Source organism: Struthio camelus, chromosome 15, assembly GCF_040807025.1.
Source record: "Struthio camelus isolate bStrCam1 chromosome 15, bStrCam1.hap1, whole genome shotgun sequence".
Taxonomy (NCBI): Eukaryota; Metazoa; Chordata; class Aves; order Struthioniformes; family Struthionidae; genus Struthio; species Struthio camelus.
In genome coordinates this window covers 14031349-14046879 of record NC_090956.1, presented here as the reverse complement: position 1 = coordinate 14046879, position 15531 = coordinate 14031349, and the positions used below count along the sequence as shown (strand labels likewise).

Sequence of the window (15531 nt, the reverse complement as noted above, 5' to 3'; positions counted from 1 at the left end):
GTGCAGAAGGCCCTGAGCTGTTCATGCTCTCCGGGTGCCTCCCCGTAGGCTGCCAGGTTCCCACGGGGCCGCTGCCCTGCGTCACGCAGCAGCCCAGTCCCCTTGCCCCCGCCGCTTCACTGTGGGACACTGACAAGCAAAGCATCGCAAAAAAGAAAATTCCAGTGCTTTAACAAAACTACTTGATTGATATGAATTACACAGCTCTGATTAAGTGCCATGCCGCATGAACGAACATCTACCAGCAAAAGCTGGGCTGTGAAATAGCATAATCACTACAGGAATGAGGACTTTCACCCTTGGAAGGGTGTCACCACACAATGTTAATTGCCCCTGGTACTTCTCTAAGTTAGCGACTACTAATAGATTCCTGCTGAAGACAGTCACATTGGAAGAGCTCTGAAAGGACTCCTTATGCCAGCTGCTACTTAAGGGACAGGAGTCCCCTATCAGGCACCCAGTGTGGCATCTCATACCAGGTCTCAGCGCACCTGGGGCCACGGTGCTGCTCAAGGGGCAGTGCTGCCCTCCCTCTGCTCCTGCACAGAAAGAACTTCACAGCTTCCCACCCTTCTTCTGTATGGGCCTTAGCAACCACTGATTTACCCAAAAATGAGCCCAAGGAAAGCAGAGATCTGCTTCCAGTCAGATCAGTTTTAAACCAGCAAGCTGACCGGACCTGGTGCAGAGCACCCTGGTCAGAAGAGCAACGCAAACAAGGGAATAGGAAACACAGTTAGGGTAGAGCTGGACAGGGCTATCCCCTTCCACAGCAGCACGCACTTAAATCAGCTCAAAGTGGCTAACCACACTCAAAGGTAGCGGCTGGAGGTGGACAGAGTACCTACCTCTCCCCAGGGTAACAAAGCACTGGTGGAAGCAAGACTCGAACCCATCGTTGTATTGAAGGGCTAGCTTCAGTGCACATGTGGTTAAATACAACAGAAAGTTTCTGGATCTAGCAATGCCACATTTTACTTCCCCAAGTATTTAAGCAACATTACTCAACTTTTTTTTTTTTTTTAAACTTACATTTAGAGAATTTAAAGCTAGGACTGAAAAGTAAAGCAGAAGTGAAGTCATCTGCCTTTATCAGCCCTTGATTTCATAAAATACGTCAGAGAGAGAGTGGGTTATAAGTAACAATAGGTCTTTTTTTCCAAGAGGTCTCAGGAGACATCATTTGGAGGTGGTTAAAAGAAATAAAATAGGTTGGCTCTCCATGGGCAAAGTAGGAAAAGTAGGTTTTCATGTGGGGGTGCTGCAAAAAGAACAAAGGCAGAATATCTGCTGAATCACCACAGTCTATCCACCACACTCAAACAGCTTTAATTCTCCTGAATTTGCAGTACCCAGCAATCAAGCAATAGTGCTGCTGAGAGGCATTTTAACCAACGCTATAATGATCAAACAAAAGCAACTCCACTGCAGACTAGTTCTATTGGATGACATCTACTGCTGTCATTCAGCCCCAAATAAATTTGTTGCCATGCAATAATAAGGGAGGCACGAATCTGCTGAGAGCCAACACAGGGGTCTTTCTGCTGATGGAGTCGAATGATTAATTCCATGATAATCACTGTGGGAATTCACTTGAGAAATATATCAATTAAGGCAAAATTCCCTTGTCAGCATTTTCAAGAAGATAAAAAATGAATTCAAATAACCAGTGAGGTCAAGAAAGCAACTACAACGGGGAAAGAAGAAAACAGAGGAAAGAAGGCAATTAAATGTAGAGAGCTATGATTACTCAGTAGGCAAAGCTTGGGGCAGCGCTCACGTGATGCTCCCTGCAAAGCAGCAATGGTTCCCAAGTCTCCACTCAGCTGTACAAACTGAATTCTTCTTCCCACAGGCTTTACAACTGGTACCAGAACCAAGAGTGGCAAAAACTTCCAGTTTGCTTTATTAATCTTCAAGATTAGCAGGACTCTTTGTATTACAGTATTTAAAGACATATATTTCTCCTTCTTACTTTAGAAGGAGAAGGATCAAGGATATTTTGGTTTTCTTTTTTGTTTGCTTGCTTTAAAAGGATTGGATTGGTGATTAACGATTGTTATTATCCTACAGAAAAGAGAGGAGAAAGTCTCACATGTGCCATGAACAACCACGCATATAACAAAGCCTAACATCCTTGGGGAGAATCACTGCTAATTCATTGCTTCTAACATAGGGCTTGATCTTGCGAGGTGACAGCTGACTTTAGCTGCCATTGACTTCAGGGCTTACAGGTTTACACTCGGCACCAAACAAGATCAAGATCTTAATTACCAAATAGAAATAACACAAGTAATGAACTGTTTGCAGTAATTTTATACGAGACTCTCACTCTTAGACATTACTTTGTTTGCCTCTGTGGGAGTGTCAGACAGTGTCAGACACTTGCCCCCACCCTGACTTTGTCATTAGACATAAGACACATCTATTCTTAACTTTGCATGGTCTTTCATGGGTGCCACCATCACCTGCGTTCAGCCATGTCCACATGGAAATGCAGTTGCTAATGCCTCGGTTTCCCACACTGGGATTGGGACCTGAGACCAGATGTGCAAGCACATGGGGGCTGACTTTAACCAACTGCCTCGGATAACAACAGCAGGATGTTCAGGACTTAAATACGAATTCATTCTTCCAGCTTTAAACATCTAACCAGAATGCCTAATTTAGGAGAACAGTCATCTTGTACTCCCTCAATAGTAAATGCAAATAGGCAGACACCTCCAGAAAATTAGCAGATTGGAGACTGAGTCATACTCTGGAGGTGTTTGTCTCTCTCTAGTGACATGAGGAAACTAAGAGTTTCGTCCTAAACAGGGCCCACAGTTACGACCTCAGTCAGACCTCCAGGAGAGCAGAGTGCACATGTGCTGCGCCACGCCAGATCCAGGTGAACCATCTGGCACCCGGGACATGCCGAATCTGTCATCAGCATTTAACTGCTCTTGGTATCCGAGCTGTAACACTAGGCCTGCCTGGGACTTATCCACATCTGGTGTCCCAATCGGGGATACATTTTCAAAAGCACAAATGGCTATAGCCATATTTTCATCACGGTCCCACAATGGGATTGCAGAGGCAACAATTAAGCTGACTGCAAAACCAGAAAATTGCTTCGTGAGAAATTCTTAATTATTTTTATTTCCTACCTTCAGCTATTCTCATATTTATTTTCTGAGTATTTGAGCTGCCTGTTCTACGCTATAGGGCAAAAATTATTGCATGTGGGAAATCAAACGGCTTTGGGCTGTCTAAGCCTCCCTTGATAAGGAAATATAACTTTATCTTCAGGTACCAATTCCAGACACAGAGGCTAGTGTTTACTGTTCTGTTGCGTTTGAGAGATCACTTGATGAACCTTCTTTTTCAGTTCTCCACAGGGAAGTTTCCACAGGAGTTGGACACAACCCAAACAAAACCTCTAAACAATCGACCTCCATCTCCACTCACAGACGCTGCTGCTGAGGGATTCTCGCGTCACGATTTCTGGGGATTTTGACAATGATAACGTCACCATATTTGCTTGAGCTGCCTTTTTGATTCATTTCATTTAATACGGAAAACAGCTTCCTGTGTCACTACAGCAGGATCATGCCCAAACCCTCCATCCTATTACACGCACATATCACACACAATGGGAATTTTTAGGTCTATTGGTGATGTGACACTGATGTGAGTCGAGTTAAAATATCATAGCTACATACTACGCCTTATGAAATCACACCAAAAAAATGGAGGTAATAACTAGACTGAAAGGGCAAGCACACTATTCCTGCTACACTTCCCTATCCCAGCTCTCCTAGAATCTGTTTTTTTATCTTTTCATATATCCTAGCTTGAAAGAATAACAGCCCCTGTAGGAAAATTAAATTGGTTCTCTTCTTAATTATCTTTGCTCAGTACCAAAAGGCAATATTTTCTTTTCTAGAAGGCAAAAAAATCAGATAATACTATGTTATTAATACTGGGTTTTTCTTCCACCTTTCCCATCTCCTTTCCCAGGAATTGTCCAAAACTGGTGAGCATATCCCGCTGCCTGCACCTGCCAGGTGAGGATGTGCACGCTCCAAAGTTTTCTTGAGGGCTTGAATAAAAAACATTTTACCTTACATAGGTGGCAACCGGCCACAAAGGAAGAAAAGTCACCGTTTACAGATGTTCCTACTTCTTGTTTAAATGAGCTACCAGCTAACGACCATGGAACTGATGCAAGTAAAGATCACATATAATTAATAATACATCACAAATAATTGGTGATGCAGTAAAAGAGTAGCAGAAGTCCAGGGGGATCTGAAGTACTGCAAACAAAGCAATACACTTTGTGATTCAGCAAGGAGGAATTAATGACTTCAAGTCCAAAATAGAAATGTGGTCAGCTTGCATTAAAAAAAGTTTGATCATCCTTTTTCTGTAATGGCAAATGCTCTACGAACGCACAAAAACTTCTGTGTAAAACTTTGCTATATGATTCAGCAAGGAAACCAAAGTTGAAACTTTTGAAAATATTACTGAAAATTTTAAACATAATAAATAAACCCAGGTCAAAATAAGTGAAATCTATTTTCCTGGATTTTATACTTTCAATAGACTAACTGAAGCATTACCATGACAAACATAGCTTTCCATTTCCAGTTTTGGAAAATTCGTAACTGTAATACTACATTAAACTAGATTTTCCATTTAATATTTCTGGTAGATGTATAATGGATCTGTAGCAACACTTAGTAAACAAATTCATTATGCTTCTCATTAAGTTGTACTAAGGGGAAGAGGGAACCTTTCTCTATTATTGATTCTCAGGGCAGTCTAGCATGAAATTTTTGATGTAGTTTTTTTGAGGATTAAAAAGTTGAGCATAAAAATGTATTATTGATTGTGCACTGCAAAGTACAGCATACTGCTCATCCAACTCATATATTATTGATTAAAACACTCAACAGTTCTAACCTATCACTCAGTCTCTCCAAGGTACTTCTTTTTCATGGGGATGTCAAGGTACTATGCTTGCATATTACGCTTCCTGGGAAGTTTGGAAAATTAGTGGAGCAGTTGTTTGAAAAGGCTTTGTTTATAATCTTAGAGTGCATATAATCAAAAAAGGGAGCCTTTTGGGCTGTCAGACACCTTGCGTCTCACACGTATGCGATGTGGAGAATATACTCTATAGAAAATCCAACCCATATTAACCAATGTAAACTTCATAAGTTTGCACACAAAATGCCAAACATAGGTCTGAAAATACCAATCTGCATATGTTAAAAACAAAAGAAAAAGTTACCTCAATTTGCATCTAGTATGCCTGGAGCAAGTGAAGAGTAAAAAATGGATTTATGATTCAGGAAGCATCTCTGCAACTCATCCCCTTAATGGCTTTTCCCAGAGGGTGGAGCACAGGACGTGCCACCGTTTACTCAGAGCTGAAACTGAAAGCATCACCTGCACGACACAGGCCAAATCTGGTGGTTGTCTCCACAAGGCTGGATTCCAACACCTCACGGATCTGACTTTTGAAATATGGTCAGATTTTGCATATTGCATTTATCATATACTTTATTTTAAATATCTCTGTAAATGAGATATTTTTAGATTCCATTTACATTGGTACAAGGAGATAAAATACAAGATAAAAAATTTAAAATGTAGACTTACTACAGAAAATTCCTTCCTAAACTGGTTTGGGGCTTAGAAGAGGAAGCAGAGGGGATCAAGTCTTGTGTCTACCATGTTCTGTAAATAGAAAAAGCATCTCCTTTCCGTTCAAAAACTCAGTGTAAAAATAAAGGGAAGATTCAGAATATTAAAAATAAGTTAAAACTTTTTCTTTCTTAACGCCTTTTCCTTCTTAACACCTTACCCAGAGAAGTCCAGCTGGACTACGCTAATCTAGTGTCATAACAAAAATATAGCTGTACATGCATAAGGACAGAACTGACAAAAATAGCATCACTGGGGCAACAGCCACTTGTTAGATTTCATAGAATGCTTAATTCTATGAAAAGCCGAACAATGTAGAATTAATGAAATCTCTTTCTTGAGTGTATCATTTCTCAAATCTCTCTAAATAACATAGGTTACCACTTCACTGGCAGAAAAACTGTAGAACATGTCATCATGTAGTTCACGAACAAAGTGAGCATTTTAAAATAAACTGAAAACTATTTTTTTCTATTCATTGGCCTTAATAAGAGTTCAAATCAATATTTGAACTCTTGAATATTTGAATATGTTATAAAAATCGAGTTAGAAATCCATAAAATGCAACTTTAAAAATTGTTGTTCTCTAGATATGACATCATGAATTCTATATTGCTAGACCGACACCAAGAGAAACTGGAAAATCAAGTTCCCAGGCACCACACTATAAATTTCTCATCAATAGACTTGTCAATGTGGCTTAACTTGCATGTATTGTTCTGCCATTCTGAAAAGGTTATTCAGATTCAAGGCCAAATACTGAACTATTCTGCAGATGTAGGATAAATTAAAATTAGAAAATGCATTGCAGTTAGTCTGCTCCATTGTCTGGCTCTAGAACTATCACAGACAATCCTGCATCCAGCAATGACTTTGGAGTACTCGCCCTGGAACCAGCCTAACACCACTAACGTCCTTCAAAGACACTACATGGCTAGCGAGCAGCAGTCTGTTTCCTGGAGCCCTCGAGAGGGAATCTGAGCCATTTTTTGAATTAGAGTAAAATCAAGGAGTGTAGTACAGAAATGAAATATATAAGATGAAGATCATCTAAAATTCAACATCCCCTACCACAGGAGCTGATACTACATTCCAGAGAGGCTTCATCCTTGGAGATATTCAAGACTTGACAGTACAAGACCCTGAGCAACCTGTTCTGGGTGACCCTGTTTGAGCAGGAGGCTGGACTAGGTGACCTCCAGAAGTCCTCCCAACGCCAACCAGTCTGTGATTTTGCAATTTCACGGCTGCAGTAAGCAGCACAGGAGATGGTGGTGCAGGCAGAATGGAAGGAAAGGGGCCAGAGGAGCATTGGACAATGAGCATACAGCAGCTAAGAGACCGTTTCTTCTTTTACACTGATGGAAAACAAGGTCAGCCCCAGAGAGCACAGGGCAGTCGCGTTGCCACAGCAGGTGGTGCAGAAGTGGGCTCTGAAAGGCCACCTGTTCCCTGGAGTAGCATATCGACACCTCGACTGCCAGTCTTGCACCTCCCGCTCACTCCAAGGACTAGGTGCCCAAGACCTATGTTTCCTTAAATCTCAACATTTCTAGACAACTGCCTGAAGGGGCATCAGAGACACTTACACGACGCTTATGTGGGAAGGCCTGGTGGTGATTACTGCACCTGTCCTTAAGCTGAGACATTTCATTAAGTGCTGAGGGCACCAAGGGCAATCAGGGCTGGCCTTTCATCCCTCCAACTGCCAGCACCTCTGATGGGCCCTGCCATGCCAGCAGTGGGATGGTGTGTTCACCACAAGACAGGCAAGGACATCGGCTCTTCACACCCACAGCCGGGCAAGAGCTACATGAGCATGGAGCTTCTCCACTGGCCACAGGCAGGGCCAGGCCAGAGCCGTTTTCACAATGAGTCTTTCTGTTTGGTGACTTCTGACTTCCAACTCCCTTCTTGTGCAAAAGGAGGGAAAAAAAAAAAAAAAGCAAGGGAAGGACAAAGACGATGCACCTCACACAACTGGAAGAAATTAGCTTTGCCCTCACTAGAACTAATTGAATTCCTGGGCTCAGCCTGTGCACGTGCGTGCAAATAAAGACTAAAACATGGGGACATCACTCACTCGCCCCATCTGCCACGAGGCTGCCCACCCTGCTCAGCGCAGCTGAGCTGCGGGGACACAGGAGACAAGTACGATCGGAGAAACTGCAAGTGGGTACCTGACATCGCAAGGGCTTATTCAAACCGACAACAAAACTCAGTGAAACATGGATTGAAACAATAAGTTACCTACAATATTATTTCCTGGGGTGAACTTAGACCATCCTCCCACTGCCTTTTGTCTCAGCCTTAATACAGTGAAGTCAGATTTATAGGATCATCTCTCCTGCTTGTGCGTCAGTGAAGCAGTACTACATTTTGCAAGTGAATCTCCCAGGTAAGGAGTGGAAATCAATTTGTTTCTTTTTATTTCTTGTGCCAGTAGCAAAAATATGTTCTTTGGGATTAAGCAAAAAATTGGCAGGATGTGAAAGGACCACGGGGGGGAAAGTATCTGCAAGCCCGAAGCCGTTTCCGGGACGAACAATGCCCGCATATCTTCCCCAAAGTTCTTGGAAAGGAGATGAAAAAGCAAAAGCTGGGAGAGCACTGACAGAAACATAAAGCAGCAGCCACCATCTGGAACACCCAGGCAGCCTTTACACTGCTCTTAGTTTATTTTTCAGTAGTAAAATTTCCTGCTTGTGATTTATTACCGGCCTGTGAAGTTTGAAGAGATATTTTCTCTCTAACAGCCACTGAGGAAATCCTTCAGGAGAACAAAGAGAACAGGATCCAAAAGAGAAACCAGGCAAGGAGATTCACACCCACCTAGAGGGGCCTTTCCTCTACTCCTCTCCCCACTCCACCAACCTTCATCTCCTCTGAAACAGTTTCTGCTTCCTGCTGATTTGTCAGCAAGACAGCACAACACCTTCCTCTTAATGTGTTGAGCAGCTCCAGGCATCTCAAAGCATGACCGAGGAAAGAACACAACGCACCAGCCCACAGTGCTACTTCTCTTCTTGTGCAGTTCAGTATAGCCGAGGACCTGACAACGTGCAACTCAGACCTCAGATAAACAAGACTAAAGCTATGCTTAAGTTGAACTGCAACAGACCCTTACTCTTCTCCTCACCATCTCCTTTCTTTTGGGAAAAACTAGAAATTGCTGAGATCATTAAAGCCTCATTTATGGTGAATTATTCACTGTTACTATACTGTTGCATCTAGAACTATCAGTCCAGGGAGTTATTTTATTACAACCTTGAATAAGCATATGATAAGAGAAACAATATACCTGGAATCAAACAGGTACAGAAGATAGGGAAACAATTTTGATCAGAATTAAAAAAAAGTAATGAGCAGAGGTCTTGTCTGAGAGGAGACTGGTAGCAGATAAGGAAGGCAATGTGGTGGTTCTCAGATTTTTGAAGTGCATAATTTTGCTAAGCATAACTAATCTTTTTCCTCCTACTGTTTTTTATGAGACATATTGTAGTTTCTCCCTGTTCTGGAAACCTGCATTGTGAGGACATGACAGAATCTCCCAGTAAAAAGAGAGAAGCACAGACAAGCAGCTCAAAAATTATCAAAGTATAGAGACTGATAAAACAGTTTCTTTAAGTATCCCTTGCTTCTTTAAAAGAAGATGAACACAGCGATTCCTCACTAGCATGAAGCTGGACGGTATGCAGGAGGAATGGTGACTTTTATCCACTCATGAAACCAGATTTGTATCTACAATTAAAACAGAAGTGTGTCACACTACAGCTATCTCCCCGCCCTTCCCAAAGACACCAGCTTTATCAGGATATCAGGATTGAGCCAGATGTGGGTCAGCTTGAATGTCTTGGTCTGCATTTCTAACCTGCTTCTCATCGTATCTAAGTGCTTGCTGTTAACATGGCTTCCACAAAAATTGCAAGGAGAGGGAAGAACACAAAAACCAGAACTACCAGAGCATCATTAATTAGCTTAATTTCCTTAGTGATGTGATACAAAATGTAGGGGTTAAGAGAAAGAGATGAGTCAGACACATAGCTACACTAGCATGGCCAGCCAGCTCCCTCCTTTCCCAGGCTGCAGCTTTGGGGAATGTGTGAATATTGGGGAAAGAGCAGAACTCTCCTTCTACTTCCCAAACCACCTGCCAGAAATCTCCCAGACCATCGACACCTGTCACGCGCTCCTGGACAGGACAGGAGCGTGCCCCTGCGGCGCAACAGAGATGGGACAGCCCAGAGGTGGCCGGACAAGGCAAGGAAAGCAACGATAACAGATTCACACAGCAAGGTCTGTCGTCGCCAACAGCACCCAAAGGCTTGAGCAACTCAAATACCCTGAAAGACCGTGAGCATTAAATATGATCTGCCCTTGCACTTAACTTGCAAATTCATTATTTGACTCTTCCAGCCCAATTAAATAGCAGCTGCTGACTGATTTGCATGCACCATCACTCAGGCCGTGATTACTGCTGACATGACACGAGCTGTATAAAGGGCTCTTTCAGGAACAGATTATGTAAGCTGAATAAAGGCATTTGGCTTTTATTCTAAGGAAAATGCTGTGCATCAAGTCTATTAAATTTGGAATGGACAAGAATGACTCCAAGTAAAAGCTGAATCTTTAATGCCCCTTTTGAAAAAAATTCTTCTTCTACCAAGAAAAGGAAGGAAAGGCCAAGGGAGAGGGTAATGAAGATTTACTTTTTTGTTAGTCAGGATTCAGAGGGCAGCCCACTAGTTTTACTAAAATGCTCTGTTTATTAAAACAATTTTCTAATCAAATAGTTTATTGTATTTACACAGTATTGTGCAAAGGTGCCTGTGAGGTCAGTCCGGCCTGGAAAAGAGTTGCTTTTGAATCTGCTAACTAGCCCAGGATGTAAAATCACTTTGCATCCGGTCTAACATTCTCTGAAATAAAGGGCTACAATCTTGAGACCACTTAAGTCAATAGAAAAAATCCTATTAGCTCTGCTGGGCCAGAATTCGCATGTTTTTAAACACAATTTTAAGTCAGCATTTCCACTGGATGCAGAGTACTCCAAAGAATCAGCAGGTAGAAGCAGAGCTCGCTTCTAGCTCCATAGCGCAACGTGCTGTGGAGACAGCCCCAACCCCCAGCTGAGGAAAAAGTGATCCACAGAGGTGACCTATCTTACAAAATGGTTAGCCTTTTAAGTAGTCCAATTAAATAGTGCAGATTTAGGGCCAATTGGGCAACGTCCCTAGAGAGTAAAATACCATATGAGACCTTTGAATTTGGAGGGATTCTTGATCTAGTTCACATGCAAGAGAGACATAACAATCTTAATAACTTAAAGCAAGATAGAGGGAACAAGATTGAGAGAGAAGGAATTTAAGCTTGAAGGAACTAGCCAAGGAACTAAGCAAAAGAAAGCTCTCACAGTTATATTAAAGGCTACTGGGGAATTAACAGCAATTTTTCCTCAGCTGCTCAAATTGAAGTGTAGTTTACCTGAAAAGGATGGGTGATGGAGGCTTGCCATCTGCTTGGTGGGATGTCCTCTCAAGTATATGACATGACACTGCGGGAAGAAAGAAGCTGCTGCTGTCATTTCACTTCACTCCCGACAAGAGCAAGGGTGGAAGCAGAAGAAGAGCTACCCTGTTCAGAAGTGGTTGACTATCTCCTTCTGGGAGACAACTTTCAAAATACTAGGGTGCCATTTTCAGCTACACATTTTGGTGCACTCTCCACTCAAGCCCAGGAGAGCATGCACATTCAGGATAGAGTGAAGGAAAGAAGGATAGGGTCAATATCTCAATGTCGTACTTTAATTTCATGCCAGGACTGTAAACAGAAACAAATCTCAACCAACTCTAAATGTTTAAAAACACTGTATGTTTAGCCTAAACAAACTAATCACTGTCAGGGATTAATTGGGATGAATTGCCTTCAGGAAATGCTTGTCTGCCTCCACTGACTGAAGAGGTATTCTGAAATAAATACCTGTATTTTAAACAAATTGCCTTCAGAGTTAGACTGGCACAGCACTTTGGGGAAGGAAGCCAGCAGAGGCTGCTGATGCTGCCGTCACGAGAAGTGTGAGACCTGTGGCCTCACATAAGTCACTATTAAGAGTGTTATCGAGAGGATACAGCTTCTAATATCATAGCTCCTCCAGGCCACTCATGGTAAGGTCTGGTACGGTATTGCTAGACAGTTTTATCAACAAGGTAAATGAGGTATTGACCGACTAGTCAAGATCATACCAGCAGGCTGATATGACACTGGAAAGAAGTGAAATTCCTGAGCACCATTTCACCGTCCTAATTATCCTGTCTATGAAATAGTTTAAGAAACAAAAGAACTCAAACCCACAAGAAATGCAAATTTTAAAAGTTATCATCAAATAAGCAGTGATATTTAAAATCAACACATAGATTTTCTTGTGTTCCCTCCTCCCCAGTCTTTTAATTATTCATACCCAGCATCAGAGAATAGGATCAGCTAAACATTCAAAAACTGGAAAGGTTGACAGGGACTGTAGCCTGCAGGAGAATTAAACGGATTTCTTGCTCTCTTTCAGCTGGAAATAGAGAAGCTGGGATCCCATCCAGAAGGGGGGACATCTGGACTGAGGAGAAGAGTCGTATAGATTGATCAGTGCCAGAATGGGCACTGACAACAATGCAAAAAAGCTAAAGAGAAGGCAGCAGAGCATGAAGTGATTTGTTACTGCCTAGGAAGATATATCCCAGGAAAATTCTCTCTACTTGCTGTTGTCTCTCTCTTTGCCAGTCCAGTAAGTATAGGAACAGAAACACTTTTTTGAAAACTGATACAAAGAAGATGCTCACAGCTGAGAGGGTCTTGATACCATCATCACCAATGTCCTCAAAAAACCAGAGGAAAACAAACGTGGCACAGGCAGGATAGTTTGCTTTGACTTGACTCCCTTCCAAAAGTCAACCGAATTAGAAAGGAGCAGAATTAAGACTGTATTCCTAACAATTCTACATTTTCACACCTTTTCTGTTCTTTTTTCCTTTTCTAAAACAATTATTAACCTAGAAGCCAAAAAAAAAAAAAAAAAGAGAAACCCTTTATTCATGCATTCAGGGTTCAATACACTGCTACCTGCTTTGCTAAGACATACCATTTCCCGCACACTTCGGAGAGTCTGTTTCACAGTGCAGACAAGTATTGCCAGTACTGTAAACCCCAGCACTTGGGAAAACATGAGTCAGGCATTAAAAACTATCCAACTTTTTAAATACCACATATTAATGGATTTTTATTCACCTTCAGCTGTCAGGCTGCTTAGAAATCATATCTTCAAGTTTATTCTCTTAAACAGGAGATGAGAAACTGACCTGTCATTTGAAATTAGTGTAGCTCAGACTAGGAAAGAACCCATAAGACTCAATAAAAGTCATTGCAGTGGACAATGCTAGTTTCTTTCAAAATGTAAGTAAGAGTTTCTCAGTCACTACTAGCAACTAGGCTATTTCTAGGCTTAACTTCCAACCTTTTTGAGGTTTATAATGTGCCAAAGGACTTTCCTGCTGATTTTAACACTAAGATAATGAAAAATTATATGTATCCCATCAATTATTTATGAATTTTCTATTAATATTTCAAGATTTGTGTGCATAAATAAAACATTAATTAGAAACTTGCAATCAATCTTTTTTTCAATATTTTCCTTTGACATGAGTCCTACTTAAAGACCTTCACACATGGATCTTTGAATGATTTATACCAGACAATTAATGTGATGTTTCAGCAAATATAATAGCCTTTCCCCTTACATCTGGTAGTATCCAACACACACTTTGAGAAATCAGCCACAGAGGTTTGTCTTGCCAGAGCTGGTCGTGCAGTACCTGAGCTTTGGCAGGGAAAATCCATCACTTTTTTTTTTTTTTTTTTACTCTTTTCTTTCCCCCCCTCAAATGATGTCTTTGTTTGAAATAAAGGTGCATGAAAATATAACGAGAAACAAGTAGTTGAAGCCAATAAGAGATGTTTCATTGAATGTACAGTGACAGGGATTAAGTCTATTAAGCCTAAGTTAACAGTGCAGGTTAAGGTTTTGGTCAGTATTTTTTTCTATAATACAACGGAAGAGAGAAAGGGTTTTCTGGAAATGCTGCGACTGTGAAACGCCATGGCCAGCACTTCACTGTTGCCTGGTCACTAGGACCGAAAACAAGGACCGAGAGTCATTCTAGGTACACCAGATACCACACTGGGAAGCAGACAAAAAGGGATGGCTGTTTGTAGGACACTGTGACCTAATTACGTGCTTTTAGTTGATATATAGCATCTTTCATATATGCACAGCTCACCACTATTTGACTTACAAAAATATAATTAAAGCATAACCTACCTGCAAAGAAAGACCCAAGTGAGTCACACAAGCAAAGACTTTTGTGCTACAACAGTCCTACAGTCTGTCCTTCTGCACAAGCTGTATGTCTGCCTGCTTCTCTTTCTGTTCTCGAGTCTTCCCCTTCTCCCTAACACTCACTTTTTTCTTCTAATCTTCTCCTTTTTCTCATTTTATCTCTTGTATCTCTAATGATCTGTGCTTGATGCCTTCATATAGACTGATATCTAGCCATGTATAGCATGTGCTCACTGTGCTCTTACTCAAGGTGATAGGATTTGTTTTGGCTAAGTATCTACTTCATAACTTCTTGAGCATCACCCCTCACCCCAGGACTTGGATTTTATCCCTCACAAAACCTACTGGGAATTATTTCTAGCATCCTTCTCTAGGCTTTATGCACATCACTCTCTGCTCTGTTTCCACACAATCTCATGAAGTACTGCAATACACAGTTACTGCTACTTCTTCATGAACTTCCAGTCCTCCTCCTATCTCCATTTTGAATCCTAGCCACAGTGCTCCATATCAATCCTTAGAAAACTCTTTCCTTGGGTTATCAGTTGCTGCTTCTTCCCATTTGCTTTTACCTCATGCTGAATATCTCCAGCTCCTCCCATTTCCCTTTAGCTTCTTTGTATACCCTATCTATGAGGTTAGGACCTAGACTCTTTTTCTTCCGCTTTCCACCTACAAACACTTGCCAAGCCATTCTGGAAGGCACTTTTTGCCAGCAGGTCACCTCTGTCAGGGAACAGCCAAGGCCAAGGTGGGCCCAGCGACAGCCCCACACACAGCTGGGTTGACTGGGGCTCCTGGAGCAATGGGTAGGAGGGGCCAGGCAAGGCTGTTAAGGCCCATTAGTGTCCTCAGGGGCCTGACAATCTCCTCCCCATTTACAAAGCAACCACAGTTTTTCTAAAGTTGCTTTTGACAATGTTACATTTGGTTAAGCACCATTCCAGGTGGACAGTGACAGTATGCATGGCAGTGACAGCTTTCAGTTATGTATCTTGGGAAGAGTTCGCTTCTAAATTACAACCATTGATCACCAGCTGTAAGGTTTTCTATTGAAAATTGAATCAATAAAAGGGGGGAGTACAAAGTTTGATTAAATTGGGTCAATAAAGGCAAATATCAAGAGTTTCATTAAACTCTCTGCAGAAAGTGACATTTTTGAGAATATTATCTTTTCAGCAGGTTTGCCAAACAATTATTCTTTTTGACAACACATTTCAAAAGGTGCATTACAAAGATGACAGTGCTTTATTATACTACTCTTTGAATAGAATATAAGTAGTCCCCTCTGGTGAGCTTTCTGACTAAGAGTATGTAAATTGCAACGCATGCAGACAATCTTCAGTGAATATTCAGTCTTCAGAAATGCCTGCCCATGCTTGTTTTTCCTTGCCTGGGCTTTGATTGAGGCAACTGATAGAGGAGAGTCAGAGATGCCAGCCTCTCTAACCAGA

The 15531-nt window shown here is 41.6% G+C and overlaps 1 long non-coding RNA gene across 1 annotated transcript in view; it reads left to right on the top strand.

Annotated features, from left to right (window-relative positions):
• LOC104149721 (uncharacterized) overlaps positions 1-12754 on the top strand; it is a 34930-nt gene extending 22176 nt beyond the window's left edge. Inside the window, exon 3 of the long non-coding RNA XR_695386.2 lies at positions 12254-12754. This is a non-coding gene — a long non-coding RNA (uncharacterized lncRNA). The remainder of the gene's footprint in view (positions 1-12253) is intronic.
• Positions 12755-15531: the final 2777 nt, after the last annotated feature.